The sequence below is a fragment of the Cyanistes caeruleus genome, chromosome Z (assembly GCF_971803275.1).
Source record: "Cyanistes caeruleus chromosome Z, bCyaCae1.hap1.1, whole genome shotgun sequence".
Lineage (NCBI taxonomy): Eukaryota > Metazoa > Chordata > Aves > Passeriformes > Paridae > Cyanistes > Cyanistes caeruleus.
The window spans coordinates 35,263,543-35,275,289 of NC_141732.1; the positions used below are offsets into that span (position 1 = coordinate 35,263,543).

The following is an 11,747-nucleotide window of genomic DNA, read 5'->3' on the forward strand; positions in this document are numbered from 1 at the left end:
TCTCTAGTACAGCAGAGACACAGTCTTTCTGAAAAAAGTCCAGTGAAGGTACTGGAGCATCTTTTGTAAAAGAAGAGGGTGAGATAACAGCGGCTGTTCAACCCAGAGAAATGAAGGCTCAGGAGAGCAGTACCAATGTGTGTAAATAGTTGAGTGAAGGGAATGAAGAAGAGTGAGTCAGAAAATCCTTGCTGTTACCCTGTGACAGAATCGGAGGTAATGGACACAAGCTGAAACATGAGAAATTTCATTAAAGCATAAGAAAAAATAAATTCATTGCAAAGGTGATCAAAGAGTAGAATGGGCTGCCCGCACAGGTTGTGAAGTCTCCAACTTTGCAGACCTTCACAGTCCAACAGGAAATGGTCTGTGGTATCCCAGTCCTTTAGACTCTGCTATGACTGGAAAGATTTTCTATTGTCAGTTATAAAAGAGTGAGAGAACAACTAATGCTGCTGTTAGTTCAGTGATGCAAACCCATGCAATTCAAACCCATTAGTAACAAACTCAAAGGGTGCATGCCAAAGTCGTGACAAAGTCCATCTGTGTACAAACAGGCCCAGGATTTCTTGCTTTTACCTCTTAACACAAAGTTGTCCTCAGACCAAAGGTATGCTATTCTGCTGCCTTGCCAGAATACCCAAAAAAACCAAGGAACTGCAGTAAACTGAAGCTCCAAATCTAAGCTCCACAGAAATGGTGTTACCTCCTTTTAAACTGGAACCTAGGATGCTGACTACCCTGTGCAAGACAGTTTATCTTCCCAAAGTGAAGGCATGTGAGTCCCTCTACTTCTCATACAGACTTCTAATCAGGTTATATCCTGAAAAAAATTAATCTTATCAGGATATCTACTCTTCACTTCTATTGCATTAGCATTTCTTTTAAGTGAAACTTATTACAGCTAATGTGCAACAGAACATAACACTTGTTTCTCTTCAATCAGGAAAAAACCCTAGTCAGTTTGGAATTGTTCCTTTTTTTTCATGATTTAGATGCTGGACTGAAAGCCAGGTGTTCAGAGGAACTTTTCTAGAGAGTGAAAGAAAGAGTAGAAACCATTAAACCCTGTTTTTTGTTTCCCAAATATAGATTCCATCTCTGGAATTCTACTGTTCTGGAAAAGCTTCTCTTAGTCCTGCAGAGTTCTATGACATTTCATTATACTCTGACTTCAGTTTGTAAAAGATTTGTTGAGGCTTTCACTGCTCTAATGAGTAGGAACAAGCATTGTTTCAAAGAAGATTTTATTTTCTAGTTTGCTTTCACCTTCTAGACTCAAACACTTGAAGAACAAAACTTTCAGCCACGTGTAAAAGTAGACTTTATTTTCCTGATGCAGTCAAATTGTACAGTCTATAGCAACTGCCAGGATATCTGATGAGATAGCCCAAGTCTTTTCGTCTTCTTTCGAGAAAGTCAAAAAAAAGGCCAAAGACAAGTTTATTCTCTTCACTGGGTATGTGAGGTTTATTATGTTCTGGTTTTGTTGGTTTTACTTTGACCATATAAAGAAAATCACCTGCAAGAACCATTCCACTTGAAACTGTCACATCTCTCTTTTGGAAGAGGCAAGATCCTTGAAAGAAGAGACTGAAGGGCTCATTGTAAATATACTGATCTAGCCTATGACATTTGAATTACGAAAAAGCCACTGTGAAGGAAAGTGGAATGGAGCCTGAACATCCCTTGTCCCTCTCGAGCTTGTTTTCTTCATGAACAAATTTTGAACAATTTCCTTGGTATTACTTTCACTCCATTCCTTCAGAGTCCCCATCTGGAGCAGCCTGGTAAATGTGAGGAACAGACAGTTCTTTGAGCAGTCTGCACAAACAAAGGAGACAGGAGACATTAGTGATCAGTGAGTGCACAAAAACCATTGTTGCTACCATAATATTCAATTATTGTTGTTATGGCCAGTAGTTCCTCTAATTAACTATTAATTTTAACATTTTAACATTTTAACATTTGTGTTTACCTGGAAGCATATGAACACATCTATCAAAATAACAAATACCTAGTTATAGATGATATCTCTAAGACAGCATCAGGCATGTTGTCATCCCAGGCTTACCCCTTTCAGTCTGAAAATCCAGTGCAAGTCTTAAATGTTTTTTCTTGGCCAGTGCAACAATCTCACCTGACTGATATTCAGTGAATGGTGGTGGAAGAGTTGCAGTTAAAAGTCCTTGGAAAGCTGTATCGGGCATGATCAGATTATAGTAGAATTAATGGGGAAAATAGAAAATATGATTAATTACCAGAAGATTTCCTACAGAAAATGGTAGTTTTCACTGTCAGTAAGACACTTCACACAGAAGACCTTGCAAGCTGACTGCGGCAACCAGGCTTATTTCAGGTTTAGAGAATGTTTCAGGTTTAGAGAATAGCAGGTCTTCTGCTACTCATTTGCAAGAGCATCACCCACTTTGAACTCTGTTCTCACTGCATGCTATAACCTGAAAAAGAGAGGAGATTTATGGCATCTCCAGCATCATGGCCTGTCTGGGAGTTGCCCTTCTTCCCCACAGGAGACAACAAGTTTACAATTATTTAAACAGCATAATTATTGCCATAGTTTTCATCCCAGACAAATAAAGCTATATTCTGTTTGATGTCCTTTAAGAAGTCTCTAAGTCCCATCCTTTTACAGACCTATCCAATACATGATCCTGTAACACAACTGTGTATTATCCTTAGTAGCTGGCCTCTTGAGTAAGTATTGTCTTGACTTACAGGAAAAGTTTGTTCGTTAAATGTGAAACCTAGAAAATTGTATCTAAGGGAACACAGACAAAGAGAAAATAAGTCCTAGCTGTGCTGCTATGTCCTCATTGAATCTCTTCAATAGGTAGAAAAATCATCTCTTTGTAGCTCCTGCTCAGAATAAAAGAGTCAGACATCATTATAGTGTGAATCACCAGCAAAGATGTCTTTCTCCCATCCTAACAAATCCATTTCCCTCAAGTATCCTGATTTTTTTCTCTTACAAAGGTGTGGGACTGTAATAATTTTTGACTTCAAAAACTATTCTCTATCCATTTAAGTTTCTGACAACCAAATTGAAACTCTCATATCCTGATAAATGGAATAAAATTGGAAACAATCCTTCTATATCTTAAACTCCAAAGTGGTGAGGTAGATGCCATTGAAGCCTTAAAAAAGGTTTCTTGTTGATGCTAGTAATATGTGCTATGAGAAAGTCACATTTCCAAACCCACCTGAAGAACACTGTTTCTTTCTGGGGAGAACTGGTTAATGAGATGATCAGAAGAGGAAGAAAGTCTGACAAGTACCTTTAGTGCATTTGTGCAGAGACAGAAGCACATCACTGTAACCCACAGACTGATGTCTCGTTCCCACCCCATACCGATTCTCCTCTCTTGACTCTATGCAGCTGTCTTTGTGTGGTATAGGATGGTGCTGTGCTCTGCTTTGGGTCATTCCAGAAACAATTGCCTTGTTTGAATTCAGGTCATACCCACTGACTTGTCATAGAAGTGATGAGCACCACAGAAATCTTAAGTTCCTTTCCCCAGTCTAGAACAGATTTTCCCCAGACGTGGTACGTGATGTGGCAGTATTCCTAAAGTGTACTCCCAACCTGTGAAGCATGGAATCACCAAAGAAAACCCAAAAAGCAAACACGGTCAGATAATGCTGCTGTGTCTCTTAGCTGCTGGCGAAAGGAAGAATGTTGCATACAACTCCCTAGTCTTTGCTAGAGCAGCCAAACAATTGAGCTAAAATTAAGGAACTCAGTCACCACAAAACATTCACTTGTGACCAATATCTTAATCTGTCCCTTTCCTAGATGCATGTGCCATCTTTCTGCTGTTCCTTTTATTGTTTTAAGCTGCTCGTTTTGGGGAATCATGCATCATAAATGCAAATGTAGAGGAAAATCTGCAGAGAAGACTGAAATTCTTTCCTTGTTCTGTCAAATTACAATCAGAGAAGCATGTGAGATGTCACAGAACATAGCTAAAGGCAGAGATGACAGTTTAATGTTATGCATATGTGCTCGAGTCCACCAAAGGTCAAGGCATATGAGCTTTGAAATGGTTCACAAGATGTGTGAAATGTGCCAGGGAAATGGCACATGCCATTGTTTCACATGCTGAAACTATATTATCAGATCAGGATATGCCTTGTAGGGGACTGTTCTCTGGGCATAAGTGGCCAGGCAGGATGGAAGGTGGAAAGGATGTTAGGAAGCAGAGAGTTGTCAGAAGCTGCATGTGGGAAATGAAATGGAGAGAGGCACACAGGTACCAAGGAATTCTCTCAGTGCAGGCTGTGGAACAGCAATGATGGTCTCTTGGTGAAGGCAAACCTGCTGCAGGAACAACACTATTGGGGCGACTTTAGGTAGACTGTGAATGGTGTGCAATTGTATTTCATTCAGGGATGTCTTCAGCCTTCAGCAGGTGACAAATTTCCTTGGGAAAGGTCCTTCCATTCCTCTAGTCAGCTGACATCCACTTCAGAGGGCAGAGGCAGTCACTTTCCTAATGTCAGGCAAGAAAAGCAGAGTGGAGCAGAGCTATCCAGTACAAGATCTTAGCAACAGCAGCTGTACAGGCATTCAGAGAGAGGAAATTTTCCAGGGATCAAACTGTAGTCAGAAAACAAGAGAGAGACACTACCTTTGCATCTAATGCAACAAAAGGGATCTTCCTTCCTGTTATTTTTTGTTTAAATGTCAAAGCTTTTAACAGGACTAGAAATTGGAGTCACTGGAGAAAAGAAGCAGCAGAATCCTCGGTAAATCAGCAGTAAGAAATATTTGAAGGATTTGTACAGTTTTCTAGCCTGTGATTAAAAGCAGAGTTAAACACAGTAGACCCAATCTTCCCTTTTCATCCTAGCATCAGGAAGAGAAGAATCCACGGAACACTGACATCCTGGTTAAATTAAAGCCTTTCTGAAGATGTGTTAGAGGCTAAAAGAGAATGCTTTATGGCTCATCATTAGAAAATAATAGATGGCATGTATTTAATCACCCACACTATAGCTCCACGCTGGCAGATATCCACTGGGATCTTCTACACTATTTGTACAGCTAGGTGTAAATAAGTACAGTGAGACTGCTCAGTGCTCAAATCAGGCCTGAAGGCTGCACCCATCCTAGCAAGTTAGCCCAGGAATATCCCAGGCATGGTATGGGCTGACCTCTTAGTAAATTGTGCAAGTTTCCACAGTGAGTGGCTGGATGCCAAGCACCTGTGGCAAATGTTCCCTGACCTCTTTGGGACAGTATGCAGCTGATCAGGAACATGGATTACAGTCTATCAGTCCCTGCAAATATATACCAGGAATGCTCCCCTACAAATCCAGACCCATTAATATAGATACAGAAAATATTATCTACAAGATAAATGCTAAACTGAAGAAGTAAGATAATGAAAATATCTCTAAATCTCTCCATAGTCACTGTGACACTGGATTAAAAACACAGCCTCTGATTCTAGGTGTAATGGAGTCAACAAAGGGGATCCTTGGATTATTTCAACTGTGTTTTGGCCCTCTCTCTATGTCTTTACAGACATGTAACTTGGAATGAAGTAACTACCTGATATAAGTTCTTGAGATAACTACAAAGCCATTAAAATTCACAGCCACGCAGAATCCATCCTGTGCACCACTATCTGGCTATCAACAAACCTCCAGGTGCAGTTTCTTACACTTGTCTTAGCTGATGCCTGGAATAATAGGGTTGAGGTATACTGCCTGGTCTCTCCCACTGCTGGAGTTGCTCTCTCCTGCATTAAGTAAAGCTGCAGCACAGGAGAAAAAAAATTGTCAGTACCACTAAATTATTTGAGATGTCAGTAGGAGAAAATCTCTCTTAGATTCAGGGTTTGTATATGAAATAATTTTTTTCTGTTAAAGAAGGTAAGTAAGCAGAAAAAAAAAAAAAGGTATGCTTATGCAAAAGTAAAATTACGTTGCAGTTACTTAAAAATAAAAAATAAAAAAAAAAAAAACAACCAAAAAAACCTAAAAAAATTAAAACTAGAAGGAAGTTTTGGAGAAATATAATATAGGACTGACTCTCAACCCTAGTACTTTCAATTGCTATGTTTTTGTGTTGGTTTAACACAGCCTGACTTTTAGTAGGGGTGGGAGAAGCCACAGAGGCAGCTTCCGAGAGAGAAGCTGCTCCAAGATTCTACTGCGTCCAGCAGAGCCAGTCCCTGAAGGCTCTTATGATGGACATACTACTAGCCCAGCTACAGAGGTTGATAATGCTTCTGTGATGACGTATTTAAAAAGGAAAAAACTGTGCACAATTTTTCTTTATTCCTTTTCTTCTTCAATTTTTCTTTTTTTTTTTTTTTCTTCAGGTGGGGAGGCCGGGCACAGCTGCCAGGACCACACGGCCATGGCCATGCGGCCGGGGCTGGGAGTGGTCTCCGCTGTCTTGGCAGGGCTCGCAGAGAGCTGTGCCTGCTTGGCCGCTTTCCGCCGGCCGTGCTGCGAACAGAAGGGCGAACAGGGGCGGCGGCAGCAGCTTCTCCTTCTCGGTGCCCCGCATGAGGAGAGGCGCTGGCTGGGGCCGATGTCGCGGTGGCACCGCCCGCGCGGCTGTGGGGAGACCAGGCGGCCCAGCCGAGGGGCAGGACGAGCAATTCCCCAGTGCGGAGCCCGGATGGGATCAGCTTTTCAGCACTGCGGAACCCTGTAAGAACTTTTCAGCTGGCAGAACTTGAGAACAGACAATCCCACAGACACCGATTCCCTCCCGGATCAGGGAAAAGGGAAAGGTGAAGACACGTGAGGAGAACAAGATGGCGACGCTGAGGTCGATGAAATGGAGGGAGGGAGGGAGAGGAGGAGGTGATCCGGGCATCAGTGCTGAGATTCTTCTGCAAGCCATGGTGAGGACTATAATATAACAAACTGTTTCCCTGTAATTCATGAAGGGCATGGGGGGATGTAGAATTCACCTGCAGCCCATGAGAAAGAGGTGCTTGCACTGGAGTGTGTGGATGCTGAAAAACTGTAATCTCATGGGGGACTTGACCAGAGAGGAGAAGATAGAGGAAGAGGACTTCCTTGTTTCTTCCAGACAAGAACAGCTCATCCTTAAAAGACTACACCCCATGAACTAAAATGACCCACGCCATGTAGTTCTGGAAAACTATTTTGCCCGTGGGAGGGACTCAAGTTGTAGCGGGTTGGGTTGGGCTGCTACTCGTGAAAATTAGAACTACGGTGGAGAAGTTCACAGAAAACTGGCTCCCATGGGAAGGACCCCTTGACACAACAGAAGTCTCCTCTCCCTGAGCAAACCGAAGAAATATTTTTTTAAAAAGTGACAAACTGACTAAAAACCCCATGTTATGTCTCTCTGTGCTGTCTGTGGGAAGGAAAGAAGGGCTGGGGGAGGGGGGAAGATATTCCCAAGGTTTATTTTAGTTCTCATTATCCTCTTTTAATTCTGTTAATAAATTTATCTTTACACCTTTTATGTTTTGAGCCTGTTTTGCCATTAGGGTGTGTTCTCCTAATCCTTATCTCATCCCGTGAACCTTCTGGTTTTTCTTTCCTCCTCCTCTGCTCAACTAATGCAGAGGAGAATGAGTGAATGGTTTTTCGTGGGTGCCTGGCTTCTAGCCAGTGTCAAACCCCGACAGTTTTCTGAATAAAATTATATTTAATTTTTCCAAGTTATAAAAAGCTGTGGGTTTTCCCAGTAAAAGGATAATTTTAATAAGTGTTAAACATAAAATGGTGGTCCCCCTTCCCCAAAAGAGCAAGCAAGAACAAATAAACAAAAACTTACTATGCATGCAGTAGTTAATATTAAATGTGTAAGAAAAGCCATTATTACAAGGTACCAAGGACTACTGATGAATCAGATGGTTATGTTGCAATTGATAGGGAGATGGAAAACTGAACCAACAGCAATCTGATGTAGAGTAAGAAGGGAAAATGCAAAATCTTGCCCATGGATAGGAAAAAATTCACGCACTCTGGGTAGCAACCAGCTGGACAGCAGCACTGCACAGAAGGACCTGGGGGTCCTGGCAGATAGCAAGCTCTCAGGATGGCTCAAGAACAAGAGTTGCCAGCGGGCTAAAGACAGAATGTCTCCTTACCAAGTTTGTCTGGTGACCAACACTCCAGAAGGTTTTCAGAGGGCCCTTCAGAAGGACCTCAGTAGGTTGGAGAGCTGGGCAGAGAACTATCTGAAGTTCAACAAAGGCAAATTGCAGGGTCCTGCACCTGGGGAAGAATAACCCCAGGCACCAGCACAGGCTTGGGCTGACCTATTGGAAAGCAGCTCTGTGGAGAAGGACGTGAGGCCCTGGTGGACAAAAAGCTGTCCATGAGCCATGAAGGACCAGAAAGTACCTTAAGGGACTGGAGCATCTTTTGTACAAGAGTAGGAGAGAGCTGTGGCTGTTTAGCCCAGAGAGGTCAAGGCTCAGTGGGATATTACCAATATATTGCTAAACAGAGGGAATAAATATAAACAGCTAAACAGAGGGAATAAAGAAGAGGGAGACTGACTCCTCTTGGTAGTGCCCAGTGACAGGATATGAGGTAATGAGCACACACGTAGGTAAGAACACACATTTTTTGCTCTGGTTGTGACTGATCACTTCAACAGGCTGACCAGAGTGGCTGTGGAGTCTCCAAGCTTGCCGACTGTCTCAGAGAAACTGAGCAACTTTGTGCATCTGAACATACATGAGTATGAGAGGAGTGAACTAGACAGTTTCCAGTTGTTCCTGCCAATGTCAGTTATTGTAGCTGTGATGCAACTTTGTGAGCTTGTGATTCTGTGAGGTGGATCACAGTGGATCACAGTGGATCACACTTTTTTCCTGATTTCTGCCCCAGAAACACAAAAACATCAATTAGCTAGAGGAAGGTGCTGCGTAGTGTGATTTTTATGTCAGTTCAAGTCAAGAGCTTAAGTTAATTTTATATTACCATACACAAGCCTCATGTGGAGAGGTTACTGGCCTAAACTAAATAACTTGTAGACCCTACGATAAGTTAATAGGAATGTACACAGACCATCCTTCAGAGCGTTTATTGTACAAGACACTACCTTTAACACTTCACCACTGGAAGATATTTATTGGGTCACAGAACTTAGAAATAAATCATTATACCAACTATTCAGTAGCTGCTTCTACAGAGGCCACATTCTGTAATGGCAGCCTTTCTCCAAATATTTTACCTGTTCATGTTATATCTGTGCAAAGCAATGATGCCTTTGACTTCTAGATTACCTGTTCTGACATTCAAAATCCTTCTGTCAGTTTATGGATTTATGAAAAACCCAAAACAAAACCAAAACCCCCAAAGATGCCTAAACTCATCATAAATATGGACTAAAATTTAGCAAATATTATTGTCTCCAAAAAAACTTACTTTTTACTTTACTAGAGAGGAAAAAGTGCCAGGAAATAAAGAGTTTTATGCTAGTGTAGAATGAAGTAGTTTGCATAATCACTAAGAGCTACTTAATAATTACTGCCAAATGTGATTGGTTTATATGTGGTTACTTACATACATGACTGTTGAGAAAAAAAATAATTCATGGCCTTCACCAATTTTATAAAGTGAACGTGGGTCTCTTTCTCTTATCTCTCTCAATTTCACACCATGCTGTGCTGTATGACCCCTCACCTTTCGCAAGCTACTGTTCTCTTGCTGACATCTCTTTTAATCCTGCTTTTTAGTTCTTTCAAAGTAGTAAACAGTTTTGGTTCCCACTGTTCAAATACTCAATTTTGTATTATCTTAAAACAATATTTAGCAGAAGGACCATCAAAATTCCTAAAATAATGAGATCTAATTTGGATCCTGTGTAGATATCTCCACTAATGTAGCTCATTTGCTTCATTTGATTTAAGCAGTTTTTTGTTTGCCTAATTTGCTGTTACCTCTGCAGCCCAATCCCTTATCCAAATATCTCATCTTTTAAAACTTTCTTCTGATAATCATGCTAATCAAGTCAAACCAAGCCTGTAATTGTTTCTCAGTCCTCTAGTTTAACTGTTGAAATCACTCCTGCTCCACAGCCATATTTGTTACTCTCCTTAGAAGGTGGGATTTTTATGTGATATGGATAAAATAGTTTTAACTCCTGTAATGCATACAAATTTGAGGAAACTGTAAACTGGTTCACTTTAAACCAAAGGAGAGAGCTAAAAGGAAAGACAGAAACACTTGGAACACAACAAGAACATAACCAATTATCCATAAGCTTCTTTTGCCTACCTCTGCTCATACTAAAAGCTTGCCCAAACCTCAACCCATCACAAGCATTCTTGTTCATTTTATTTGAAGAATAGCATTGTGTAAATTGTTCTCTTCAATCGGCTTATAAAACCCTGTATTTCTGATATGGAAGAAACATACAATATAAAAATACCTCATCCTTTTCAAATTGCTTCTAACTGCTTCTTTTTTCTTTTTTTCTTTTTTCTTTTTTCTTTTTTCTTTTTTCTTTTTTCTTTTTTCTTTTTTCTTTTTTCTTTTTTCTTTTTTCTTTTTTCTTTTTTCTTTTTTCTTTTTTCTTTTTTCTTTTTTCTTTTTTCTTTTTTTTTTTTTTCCTAGGAGCCTTTAACAACAAGCCTTTTGCAAACTGAAATTTGGGAAACATGCTTCTTTGAAGCATACTTTGATTTCCATCTTACAGTACTAGCAGAAGCTACAGCTAATGCTGCTTTTCTACTTATATTCTAAACAGTTCCCTTTCCATTCCCTTTGTTCTGATAAGCTCTCATTGCTTTCTTTGTTCTCACAAAGTGGAAGGATGACAAAATCTTACATGAATTTGAGGGGAAGGATGAAGATTTTTGCATTGTAGGACCAGGAAAAATGTTTAAATGTGAGAATTACATAGAAAGACAGAGGACAAACTTACATGTGAAGCTAGATGCATGAAACTGTGAACTAGCTCATTGAATGGGCCCTTTTCAAGGCCCGCAGCTGTACTTTAGAAGAAGACCAAAGCCAGTCCCATACATGTTCTGTCTGGTTTAAGGACCTTGCCCACTGTCACTTCAGTTCTTTCCATCACTGGTGCAAAGACATATTCTCTACTAAATTCTGCTAAATATTTGCCAGGAAAACAATGCATGGCAAGGGAGCACAAAAATTTACAGGACTATACTAAGCTGGCTCATCTAGCTATTTTATATCTTGACTCCTTCACTGACACATGAAAGGTGTTGTAGGATGAAAATGCAAAGACTCCTTAGTGAAAGATAAGAGATAATCCCTGTTCCTAAAGTGTGTCTGTCCTTGGTGTAATCTGCCTGCAGAGGTGAGGGAGGAGTTGAGCCCATAAACTTGATGTGAAACTTTCTTTCCGGAGTGTGCGTTCGGATACATACTAGCAGTTTATGATGAGAAGTGAGTTGTTTCAAAATGGGAGTTGAAACTGGACTTGCCATTGATAACCTGTTATGTTCAAAGGGTAGAAGGCTAGGATGCCCCAGTGAGTTTCAGTCTGATCCCATTCTCGGTATTTTAACTAGCAGCTTGAATAGTACAACCTGCAAAAGTTATACCCAATCCAAGAGTAAGGGGAATGCATATATCAGCTATCTGACCTCAGGAGCCAGGATCTCAACAGAAGAGCTAGTGATGGCAGCAGACACAATAAAATAATGAAATAAAAATAATAAAAATAATGAAGTAAGAGTTAAATATACATATAAATGGGAAAGTACCAGTTAGCCAGGAGAAAGGCAGAAAAGGATTCTGAGTTA

The 11,747-nt window shown here is 40.5% G+C and overlaps 1 long non-coding RNA gene across 3 annotated transcripts; it reads right to left on the bottom strand.

The window, feature by feature from the left end:
* Window positions 1-1,230: 1,230 nt before the first annotated feature.
* Window positions 1,231-6,814, bottom strand: LOC111941721 (uncharacterized). Of its 3 annotated transcripts, none has more exons than XR_002870227.2 (3): window positions 5,668-6,814; window positions 2,262-2,459; window positions 1,231-1,824 (listed from the first exon to the last, which is right to left on the bottom strand). It is a non-coding gene; the product is annotated as an uncharacterized LOC111941721 (long non-coding RNA). The 3 variants fall into 3 exon arrangements; XR_002870226.2 differs by having other exon boundaries at window positions 5,576-6,791; XR_015280068.1 differs by having other exon boundaries at window positions 3,222-6,604.
* Window positions 6,815-11,747: the final 4,933 nt, after the last annotated feature.